The sequence below is a fragment of the Gymnoscopelus braueri genome (genome assembly GCF_963280865.1).
Source record: "Gymnoscopelus braueri genome assembly, chromosome: 14".
Taxonomy (NCBI): domain Eukaryota; kingdom Metazoa; phylum Chordata; class Actinopteri; order Myctophiformes; family Myctophidae; genus Gymnoscopelus; species Gymnoscopelus braueri.
Window position 1 is genome coordinate 40418212 of NC_137619.1, and position 12734 is coordinate 40430945.

Consider the following 12734-nt stretch of genomic DNA (forward strand, 5'->3'; position numbering starts at 1 on the left):
AAGATAGTCTCTTCACAAAGTGAAGATTTAAAAATCAATTTGATCATTATGCGCTTTGTTGATTCTTTAGTGCAGAATAATTACCATGGGCTGTATGAGCAGTTTGATTATTGTCAGTTCTCTGTTCTCTGCCTCTGTCTCTCTCTATCTCTCTGTCTGTCTGTCTCGGTCTATCTCTCTCTCTGTCTGTCTCGGTCTCTCTCTCTCTCTCTCTCTCTCTCTCTCTCTCTCTCTCTCTCTCTCTCTCTCTCTCTCTCTCTGTGTCTCTCTCCCTCAAAAGTGTTCTTGCTCAAGTGGAGTCCACACCACAACTATAATGACGACAGTAGCGAACAATATCGTTGGGTCTCTTTCAGAGCGATTTGATGAATGATAGAAAAACACTTGACAGTCAATCAGTAACAGGACATCAATATCCATTTTGGGGCTTCGACACATCTGGAGCGTTGGGGCCACTGTTCATTTTTCACATTTCTCACAAACCTTGGCTCAGGAATTGCAACAAAATGAGTCCACACACTAACAACTGTTGAAAAAGGTATTTATTAACCACATTAACACTGGCGTGCCTATTTTGGCCAATGGCAAACATTACATTTTTTTTATTATTATTATTATTTGATTATTTTGTTTCAGAAACAAGCTCACAACACGTTGCGATGTGATGCATTGTGAACTTGCAGATCGGCTATTCTCAATATTACCGGTAGTTGTTCAGTGAAGTATGAATGTCACGATTTGCAAACTGGTGGGCACAAAAGCAGATTCAAACATGCTTAAAGTTTCAAACAAGTTAAAGTGAATGGGAGAATGGGGGAGGTGGCATGGAAATGAGGCCAGCGTGTGAGGGGGAAGTGAGCAGGCAGGGCAGGCGGCAGGCAGGCAATGGAACAGGTGAGGTGGGTTCTGAAATCTAGTAAACAGGGAACACGTGGAAAAACACTAGGAATATACTGGAAAACACGAAGAGAATTGGCGAGAATCGTGCTGCAGTATACTAGCACCGAGGAAGGCCGTGCAGATCTGGCGGTGGGTGGAGTGAAGACCAGGGTCTAACCCATTAAATTAAGACCTGGAACGCATCTGTGTCATTCTTTGATTTGAGCTAAAAAGCATTATTTTACACTTTGGCTATTCAAAAATAGCAGATCTACAAGCTCATATGAGCTTGTAGATCTGTAAAAATCATGAAAATGTGTGCAAATCTGAATATATATATTTTTAAATCAAACATTTTTAACTCAAATCTTTGCTTCTGGGGGTCCCTGGAAACAAATATTTTGAGATGTGGGTTGGCGGCCAAATACATTATTTTGGGGGTCCTTGAACATGAAAAGGTTTGAGCACCACTGATATAGAAACATACGTTTTTCAGAAAAGTGTTGGGACTTAGAAGACATTTGTAGAATCGGCTTTGCAGGTCTTAATGGGTTAAATACTGTGAGGTTGGATGGCCAGCAGGAGATTAGGTAACCATAGACAGGTGTGCCAAAGCTGGAAGCTGGGAAGCAAGCCTAGCAAGCCCCCACACAGAGACACAGACAAGAGACACAAAGACAGAAAACAAAGACAGAGTCAAAATAGGGCTTAAGTGGTTAAACTGCACTCATGATTAAATAGGGGAATGTTAGGCATCAATAGCATAAAGTGTGTGTGGATCAATGAAGTATGGATTGAAGAAGTGAAGATGAATAACACAAAAACAAACTGATCTCAAACGAAGGCCATGTGAAAGGTGTCATAGCTGCTCAGCAACAAAAGCAATAAACTCGAGGACAGCAGACGGAGAAGATCGGTAAGACCCTCATCTCCTGAAATCACACAGAAATTCTCGGCTATTTGTCGCTCTTTGTCATATAGCGAAGTATATTGGGCTTAACGTGGTTAACAGTGGCACTCTTGGAAGTCAAAACAACTGGAGAGAACTAGAAATACATTCTGGAGGAGAGAAAGAGAGAGAGAGAGAGGGTTGTCACAATAGTCTACAATGGTCTCCCTTATCCACACGTGTTTGGTGCTAACTGTATTCATATATTGTTCCTCTAGGGTATTTCTGAGAGAATGAGGCATTCAGTAGCGTCCATAACACAGCAAGCAGCTTGTGGAGTAAGTGTTAGTCTGTGAGCCATTTGTTTCCCCCTGTGGGAATAGGAAAGCGTGTGCAAGGTCAGCATCGGCGACGAAAAATGAAAGATTGATTTGGCTGTGAAGCGCTGGGCTCCACGCTGAAATACCCCGTGCACTTTCCCTCTACATGAATTTCCAGATATGTCAATGCACACACACACCCCCCCCCCCCGCCCCTTTTTACTGAGAAAGTGGTGTCTTTGAAGTGTGCATGTCCCCTTGGTACTGTACAGTTCCATTCCCAGAGCTGGAGGATATGTCAGCAAGAAAGTGTAAGATGTTCCCACACAGGCTGCAGCAGTTGGCGTTTGAAGGGGGGGACGTTTGATGTCCGCCCTAATCAATCCAGACTTATGGAGAAGCAGCTGCCACTGTCTCTCTTCTATGTCAACCCAGGGTAGCGCAAAGGGAAATAACAGCAACGGCAAGACATGTTTCACCCACCACTGTCACTCCGCGTGGGAATTTGCATTGAGTTTGTTTTGACGCAAATACGTCACGTCTGACACTTTTCAGTTCACCTTGATGATACGACACAGTCACGGTATTTCTCATACTGTATACTCTCCCCTTGAGGGCGGGCTGGACGGATCAGTTTTCACACAGCATGAAAAAGCACATCAACACATCAAACCAAATTGTTGACCTTAGTCTATTTGTGATGACTGAGGAACTAACTCTTGTAAAGCTTAATTTATGATCCAATAAATTTAGAGCAATTATGTTAGCACTCATTTTAACCTAGCCCATTTCCCTGCTAATAGTCACTGAGTGAGAGCTCTTTAAAGGACTTTGTAATAAGTGAGGCTGGTCATTAAAAATCATTGGATGGAAGAAGGTGAATGTAGCCTAATGTATGTTAATGCAATTTTTATGGTTACTCTGTAACCTCAGTGATGTATGAAATCAGCTAGAAATAATCAGTGCCTACTTATCTGTTCATTAGCTCCAGCTATTGTGCTACTTTCACTGCAGGGTAATGTTTACCATACATTTAACGTTGACTTGTTAATTGTCTGTTTAAAAGCAAAGTTTTAAAAGTCAGTCTGACATTATTGGCAGCAAATTATCCGTCATGAGACTATTATGCATTATTTTGTTCGCTTTATTGCCAGTAAATTGCTATACACTGCAATAGCACTTTATTATATTGGATATCATATGCATGCATGATAGAATCTTACAACATGAAAGGATTTACTTTACCTCTTCTCGTTGTAGTCATGCATTTTCTGCCTGAACAGTGTTGTTAAGACGCACGGTCCACCAGTCAATCCTTTCGCCTTTCTCTTCTGTTTATATCTGGACATCTTCACCTTTCACTCTCATCATTTTCAGCTTGACTTCAGCAATTAACTAAATGCAGCAGACGAAAATAATTAACAAAACAGACCAATGTGGTCTCAGTGATGTAAAGTAACTAAGTACATTTAGTCAAGTACTGTACTTACGTACAATTTTACTGGAGTATTTCCAATTGTCTATACTTTTACTTCTACTCCACTACATCTCAGAGGCAAATATTGTACTTTTACTCCACTACAATGACTTTAAAACTTTAGTTTCTAGTTACTTTGCAGATATAAATTATTACATTATAAAACATACATTAACCACTTTAGCCCAATTTTATACCTAGGCTATTTGAAATTAGCCGATCTACAAGCTCACAACGTGTCGCATCATGACGCGTTGTGAGCTTGTAGATCTGCTATTTTCAAACATTTTAGTACTTTTGGTACTTTAAGTACATTTTCATACCAATATATTTGTACTTTTACTCAAGTAAATTTTGAATTCCAGACTTTTACTTGTAGTATTTCTACATTGCAGTATTGATACTTTTACTTAAGTAAAAAATCGGAGTACTTTTTCCACCACTGTGTGTTCTTGCAAAGGATGTAGCTAGCAACATGTTGATTTGTTTGAGTGTTTCCTTTGAAGAATAGCCAGGAGAACTGCATTTTTTTTAAATGAAGACACTGGCACTAAAACTACATGGAAATGTGTTGTGTTCGCATACAGTGGCCTACACGAGTTGAAACCCATAACGACAAATTAAGCCTCGTATCCAACGGTGAAGTGATTTTGCATCGACAGCATGCGGATGCTATAAGGTCACATGTTTGAACACTGATCTGTGAATTGGTAAAGTCAGCCCATAGAAACGCATCATAAAACAAAATAAAGGATATTTTCTGCAAAAACACTATGCTCAGATACCACAGACGGCAGCATAAACAGCAAGCCGACTGTCACACTCACTTGTAGGGAATGAATAGATTGTACAAGCGTTGATAAATATTTTATATAATGCATTTGTTCAACATGTTCCTGAAGGACAACGTGGCTGCTGCTAGTACTTCTATGCTAATGAGTAATGACAGTGAAAGGAAAATGCTCTTACACTATTCTACCTTCCACTAAAACCTGACATCACAGCTGTTTTGGTGCGATGTGCATTGTGCATAGATAATCGTAGAATTCAGATCTTACCGACCCCTAAGAAAGAAGCAGTGGACGTTGTTATCACGATGCATCTTGTTCCACACTTTAATGGGGACGTTTGATGAGGTGAAAGGGACAGATGAAGGATGAACAGATTAAGTTGAAGTTGTCTGTGGACAGTGGTGTTAAGTAACTATGCACATTTACTCAAGTACTGTACTTAAGTACAATTTTGAGGTATTTATTTTACTTTACTGGAGTATTTTAAATTTTCAGTCATTTTACTTCTACTCCACTACATCTCAGAGGCAAATATTGCACTTTTACTCCACTACAATTATTTGAAAACTTTAGTCACTAGTTACTTTGCAGATATAAAGTATTATATTATAAAACATATATTAACCACTTCAGCCCTATTTTATACCTAGGATATTTGAAAATAGCCGATCTACAAGCTCACAACGCGTCGCCATGCGACAATACAATAAAATGCATTCATGTCGACTTTCAAGTTTGTTGGACATGCATTTACGGTTTATTAACTCATTTGGTTCTGTGTATTTTGACTTATTTATCACAAGTAGATCCAATTAGTTTGCAAGAGATGGTCAGCAGATCTAATGGATGTGTGACAGGCTATAGGCTACTACCTTCAGCTCACTAACCCGTGTTGTCTCACTGGCTTTGAGACTGTCTATCCAATGTCAGTCACTGTCAGCCTCACTGACAAGAACACTGCTGTTTGCTTTATGTTTATCTGTGAATCAGATCTGCATGATGTGCCCTGTATTTCACACTTCCAATACCTGAAGCGTCTTTGAATTTTCCCCTGTTTTTCTATTTTTGTATCCGTTCCTTTAATCCACTCTCTTTCTCAATTAGATTTTTTCTTGTATTTTGCCACTAAGCAGACTCGGCAACACTGCCTGCATAGATAGTTTTATTAATGTTCAACACAACATGTACATTTAGTAAATTGTAAGTCGTTTAGAGTGTAGACAATGCAGCAGCATAGGCTTTAGGGCATTGTTACAGTACGTTGTGATTAACTCTTTAACTGCCATAGTTTTTCAGAAAAGTGTCAAGCCACTGCCAGCGATACCGAGAGCCAGTATAAGTTTTCTTATACCTCTCTCTCTCTCTCTCTCTCTCTCTCTCACACAGATAGGCATTTCAAGCATTTACTGGTCTCAAAATGAGCATTGAAAATGCTAACCTTAAAGTGGCTCTGTCAGTATGATAATTAATATTTGTAACTTCCTGCATGAGCTTTACTTATAACACTTTTTCATGTAGCATTCCTTTGGCATGTTGCCCACATAAACACATTTAGGTCTCTCTTCAGATATTGGTAAATTGTCGTTAAAGATAATTAACGCAATTTGAAAAGGGGGGAGGGGGGTTGTCTAACCCGTGGCTCAAGGGAGGCCTACCATCTCGGACTTTGAAAACCTCTGGTGTACAGTATGGAATTTTAAAAGCTTTAAATGACATGATGAAAGAAAGTTTCATTAAAATGAAATGTCCACATTTCACTCAGGATTTTGTGAAATTAGATGAGAGAATATTGATCTCCATTGTAATTGTTTTTGTCCTTGAACAGTGCCACAACAAAACACATCAATATGTTTATGATGAATTGATGCAGATTTTCTTTCATTTTTTTCTCTTTTTTTTTACTTGGTAGAAAAACATTAACTTGAAAGGTACACAGCACAATTATTTTAACTCTGAGAGTGGGTCCATTCGTACACTTTAAAATATTTAAAAAGAATTTCAAAACTTTTAAATTACCCCCCCCCCCTGGATTTCACTGTACAGGACTACTCCTTCCACCCATCTGCAAGCTTATGGGACGGGGAAATACCGTTTGAATGGAAGTCATGAGCCTCGCAGCCTCAGGCAAGGAACCACAGTGGAAAAACTTAAATGGAAATATTTGGGCAAGAATGTGACTGGGGAAGGGGGAGCTCATCAGCCATTGGTGGGATTGAAAAGGGAAGGGTCCCATGTGCTGTATCCAGTGGGGAGGTTAAGTGTGAAAAGTGAAAGCCACGGAGAGAGAAGTCTCCATGACCATTATCGCTTTGCCCTCAGTACCCCCATGCATTACTTATTCACAAATCAGTTTAGAGATTATTTGCTATTAGCCTATCATTGACCATTCAGTAGCTTATTTCCTGTACTGTATCATTTGGGCCGGCAGTGGCCCACTTCACCCTTAACCCTTAACTGCTCACGATGAGCAGGTTGGTGCCTTGCATGGTTTTCTCTCTACCGTCAGTGACCGTGTGTGCTTGGATGAATGTGAAATACATTGTAACGCACTTTGTAGAAAGGCACTATGTAAATGTAGTCAATTCGCAAAAGAATTGTCTAAACAGTTACTGTATGTAAAAACGACATGGTTTACAGTTTCTAATAATAATTAGAAAGTGATAATAATTTCAGTTATATATGTATTGTTACCAGGCAGTGGTGTAAAGCAACTAAGTACATTTACTCAAGTACTGTACTTAAGTACAATTTTGAGGTATTTTTACTTTACTGGAGTATTTCCAATTTTCAGTACTTTTACTTCTACTCCACTACATCTCAGAGGCAAATATTGTACTTTTACTCCACTACAATTATTTGAAAACTTTAGTTACTTTGCAGACATAAATTATTATTGCGAACGCGGGAGGAGGCGCGGCGAAGCCGCGCCTCCGACCAAGTGGAGCTTACTATATCATCGTGCTTGCGGTGTGTGTGTGTGTGTCCCATATTTATGGTCTCTTTCCGTCTGTGTTCACGCTCTCATTCTCTCATTGGCTCGCCGGCGAGAGATGCGCCTGATCCCATTGCTTCACCGATCTGTCCGTCAACCCCCGCCCCGTTAACACAACATTACGAGCGACGCCCACTGCACTCTGGTTGGTTGCGAAATGAAACACTTCCTCATACCGAGTAACCTCGCATCACCAGTCTTTCCACCTCCGAGTACACCGACCCGCTGGGCTAGGCTTTTATTTTTTAGCAAAACTAAGCAATAAAAGCCTGGAGATCGAGGCGAATCTGCGTTCGCCTCCAGCGTTCGCGCGTCTTACTTGTATTATAAAACCTGCATTAGCCACTTCAGCCCTATTTTATTCCTAGGCCATTTGAAAATAGCCAATCTACAAGCTCACAAAGTTGTGAGCTTGTAGATCTGCTATTTTCAAACATCTTTGTACTTTTGGTACTTTAAGTATATTTTGATGCCAGTACTTTTGTACTTTCACTCAAGTAACATTTTGAACACAGGCCTTTTACTTGTAACGGAGTATTTTTATATTATGGTATTGCTACTTTTACTTAAGTAAAATATCAGAGTACTTCTTCCATCACTGTTATTAGGCCTTTCACCATTCTCAAAACCACAGCTTTAATGTAATGTATTTCACAAGCACATTTCTATTGATACTTGTCTTGAACTTCAGGTAATCTATCAGTATGTTGTATTCCCCAGTCATGATAGAGATGTATGTACCCGCAGTATGAACGCTGCACAGGAATAATGTGTCCACACAGTCAAATCCTAACCGTTCATTTAACTCAAAATAAGTGTGACCAAATGGACCCTGGCTTACGGGTTCATTTGGATACATTTGTACACTTTCGTTTTTTGCACTTGACTTTTACAGTATTTCCAATTTCATACATTCTGTAATCACATTATACGGACATACACAAAACAAAAACAAACTAAAACTAAAATTGCATCACACATTCAACAGCATCAGACACATCAAAGAAAAACTTGCAAAGGCATCACAGACACAGGTAACCAAAAAGCATTATTATTTTTTTTAATAATTTTTATCCCTCGATTTTGTAACCTTTTTTCACCCGGTGCCAATTTGCTAAGTGATCCTGGGCACTACACTCCCCCCACCAGCCATGGGAGGTCAGGGCCGAGCTCATGCCTCCTTCAATGCATGAGAGCCAACTGACCTTCTTGTCACCTGACAGGGGGGAGTTTCCCCGGTTGGACGTAGCGCGTGGAAGGAACACGTTATTCCAACCAGTTCCCTTCCCCTCCATCAGGCCCCCCGGCTGACCAGGGGGAGGCAGTCTAGTGACCAGGATTACTACATGTTTTTGTGAGGGTATTAACTACCCTAGGAGACACGGGGAGAACATGCAAACTCCACACAGAGTAGGCCCTTAATTTCGCCAACCCCACCTAGGGTGAAAAATCATTATTCTAACAGCACCAATCGTCCATACATTTGTACACTTTCAGAATTGCAATGGGATAAATTAACACTGAGGATTTTACTCTTATGTAAGGCAGACTGATGCAGTGAATATGCCTGCCAAAAGATAAGAAAACAAAAAATGATGAATGAATGATAAAAAATAAATAAATAGTTTATTTTCTACAACTCTGCTCAGTGCGCACACACCGACATGCTGACCTTTGTTTGGTTTATTGTATACAGTTGTTGCATGTATCTATAATATATGCATTGAACAACGCGGGTAAGCCATAAATAACCTTCTCTTCAGTCGAGCAGCACATTGGCACAATGCTTGAAGTATTCATATGTATTCTTAAGCAGCCAACACCTCCTACAGTATATGCCAAGAGTATGTTCAAGGTTAAATTGCCCGTACTAAATGCAATGCATTGATAATGCCGTAGTTGCACCCTTGTGCCCATACCAAATCGTGCTTTTCAATCACTGATTCCTCACACATCTTTGGAAACGGATGATTTAATAAAAAATCCTACGGTACAATTTTCTTACAGATTGGCTCGCGTGACCTTTGCTACTTCAGTGAAAATAGGCATCATTTTTGAGGGATGTGTAATTCCGTTCTTTTTCCCATAGAACAGTTTGCTTAAGCACTTTACGTAACACTATGTTCTTCGTTGACTGTGGTCCCTCAGGGGTCTATACTGGGCCCCCTCCCTTTTCCCGCTACACCAAACCTCTTCACATTGCATTGCGATGCGTTGTGAGCTTGTGGATTGGTTATATTCGCCAAATGTTTGCCCCAGAATAGGGATTCTAGGGTTTAAGTGTTTACGTTTTTCTTTGATCCTTATGCCCAAGGGTATATGGACGTCTTTTCCATACAAGTAGTTTACAGAGGCAAACCAAGCTGCTTCCAAATGGTTTTGAAACTCAGTTACTAACTATCCTTCAACTAATATGCTTTCTTAGTTAAACATGTCTTTCACCTTTCAAAAACATTTCTGTATAAATATTTATTTGACGTGTTGAGGATATGAGTGGAGACATGGGTACTGGCGATATAAGAACTGCTTAAATTTTCATGAATTCACCAGTGGTCTGTTTTTTTGGCGCTTGCCCGCTACTCTAATTGGCATGTTGCCGCTCTTGTAGTGAGGGAACTTCATGAATTATGCACGAAAAACAACTCACCACGTGCCCCCATTATAACCACATTGTGCTATGCAATTTCCAGCCTGCTATTACGGGGAAAAAGACAATTCTTCAGACAGCTCCAGTCTCATTACCGTCCAACCTCAGCTTTCCTGGATATTCAATGAAAAACCCTTTTTGTTTCTTCAGAGGGAACTAGGCACATACAGAACATCAACCCCGAAGCGACAGCCGCCAAAGTCATTTGTTAAACTGATGCTGTTCCCCTGCACATTTGATCATCATCCTGACCTATTATGTACACTATCTATACATACAACCCTGGGCTAAATTACACTATGAATGATTTACGGTCAGAAATAACTGCCTAGATTCATGACAGTGTAAGGATAAGTGTATTATATTAACAGCAAGAAGAAAGACAAACTGCAATAGGGCTACTGACTGTTTTAGTGACTTCTGTATCTTGCTTCTTCACATCTAAACTGGCCCAGAATGTTCAATATTCATTCTTAAACATGGTTTAATATTTCAGTGCACGCAAATGGGTACTTGATGTGTGAACTTTCAAATGAATGAGTCACAGGTGATCAATATTTAATGGGCTATAAAGTATGATTTATGCAATCTTTTACCCAGTCGAAGCTAGTGAATCAATGAAATTAATACTATGTGTTCTGAAATGCTCCGTTTTTTTTTAATGAACCTGAAAACCGTTAATTGATTGCCGTTGCATCCATAGCAAAAATGACAGTGGCGTTATAGTGGATCCTGACCTTAAAGGATTTTTTCACCGATTTTCAACCTTGCCTTCATATACTGTAATTGCCTTGGTCCTCACTAATGCTTATTATACGATGGCACAGTTTCCATCTCCTCACACTGTGTCTCATTGGTGGGCTACGGACTGTTCAGAAACCTGCCTGCCAATGACATCATCGATGGGGGTTCCAAGCTAAGCACAGCCTTTCTCTTCCTGGAACGTTAGCATGCTGAAATAGAAAACAACTGAGTAGACAGAAATGGTACCATTTATATAATGGGCATTAGTGAGGACCATTTAAATTAATATAGGTTGAAAATTGCTTATTTTTAAAAGAAAATTACAAAAATAAATACAAATAATATATAGCGAAAATAGCCGATCTTCAAGCTGGATCCTATTCACCGTACAGCAAAACAAAAGTGGTTAACAGGAAAGTATCATGTCAGCTACAGTCGATATTTACACAGAGTAACTCTAGTGAAAATGCTAACCCTGGAACTACGAGGTGTGACAATAAAGAAACAGAACTGCGCTGCACGCTCATGACTAATTGAGTAACCGCTTATGTCAAAACTGAATAACCACTATTCTGCTATAATATTGTTCACTTCTCTTCTCTCACTCTGTGCTTCTGTTCAAGGCTGTTTCGTAGAGCGTAGCAGCAGTAGCATTTAAAACATATTTTTTTATCCCCATGCCAGCGTTTTTTACCTTATGTGATATCTTGACATATCAACTTAATAATCACATGATCATTCTCAGTTATGTGAATTTGCGGTGTACAGTGAACCATTTTCCAGTATCTCTCTCTCTCTCTCTCTCTCTCTCTCTCTCTCTCTCTCTAGTGGAATGCACAGTGAAATAGACATGCTCCATGGATGATGGATCTTGCATTGCTTGTATACATGGTCAACCTTTCAGTTAATTTAACTCAGAGGGAGTGGAAAATGTGTACACTCTCTGAGTTCAATCAACTCTGAGGATTTTACATTGTACTAGACCTGTAGTTTCTGTCTAGCCTCACTGGGGGGCGGGGGGGAGACGACAGAATGTAAAAGATTATGTCTCTGTCAAATCACCACTTAGACTTTCTTTCATCGCTCCCAATGATTCAATTAAAGAGCTGCATTCCTTAGAGTGTCCGGGCCGGACAGGGAGAGAGAGAGAGAGAGAAAGAGAGGAGTGATTGACAGGCAAACACATTACTATGCTCAGGGAAGGAGAGAGAGAGTGCTGGGGGAGATACAGTATGAATGTTTGAAGAGATGGCACGAAAGAGTCTTGTAATTGATTTTCTGTCCGGGCTGCTGTTTCATTAAGTGAACGAAGGCATTCATTTTAGGCGGCGGGTTTGTTCATGCCTTCCCCATTGTCTCGTTGTGAAAACACCATTCATCTTATTTGTTTTTGATGATGATATAGCGCCTAAAAGCCAGCGTACTCTGTACTGTGGCAGGTACATCGCTGTGGATGCAAAGTTTGGAGGACATGCTACGATATATATGGAATGTGTATACTGTATACTATTAAGCATCTGGGTACATAATAGAACAAGAACAATAGTTTCTATGTATTCATTATTTATTATCCTTACTCTCTATGCACGCACGCACGCACGCACGCACGCGCACACGCACACGCACACGCACACACACACACAGAGTAAGCATTCTGTCAACATAGAACAATGCTGTACCTGGCAAATCAAATTGTTCTTGATTCTTTACCGCTCTAACTATCCGTAGCACATTTGCATTAAACTGAAAGATGTCCGTTAAGGTAAAGGGAGGGTATTTTCTGGTCCCCGGGAATGGTGAAATTGCTAGCTTCACCCAGCAAATTGCTGCTCAGATGGCTCAGATGAGCGTATGGGGGGAGGTGTTAGGGCTTCAGTGTCTCGCACTGGGACACTTCCACATGTCTGTCTGGGCAAGCCGAGGGTCGAACCGGCGACTACTCTATGCACTCGACCAGTGGTGGAAAGTAACTAAGTCAATTTACTTAAGTAATGT

The 12734-nt window shown here is 40.2% G+C and overlaps 1 protein-coding gene across 3 annotated transcripts in view; it reads left to right on the plus strand.

Annotated features, from left to right (window-relative positions):
• The window catches only part of macrod2 (mono-ADP ribosylhydrolase 2), a 763167-nt gene that overhangs the window by 524086 nt on the left and 226347 nt on the right, over positions 1 to 12734 (plus strand). The gene's annotated exons all lie outside the window — the stretch shown is intronic.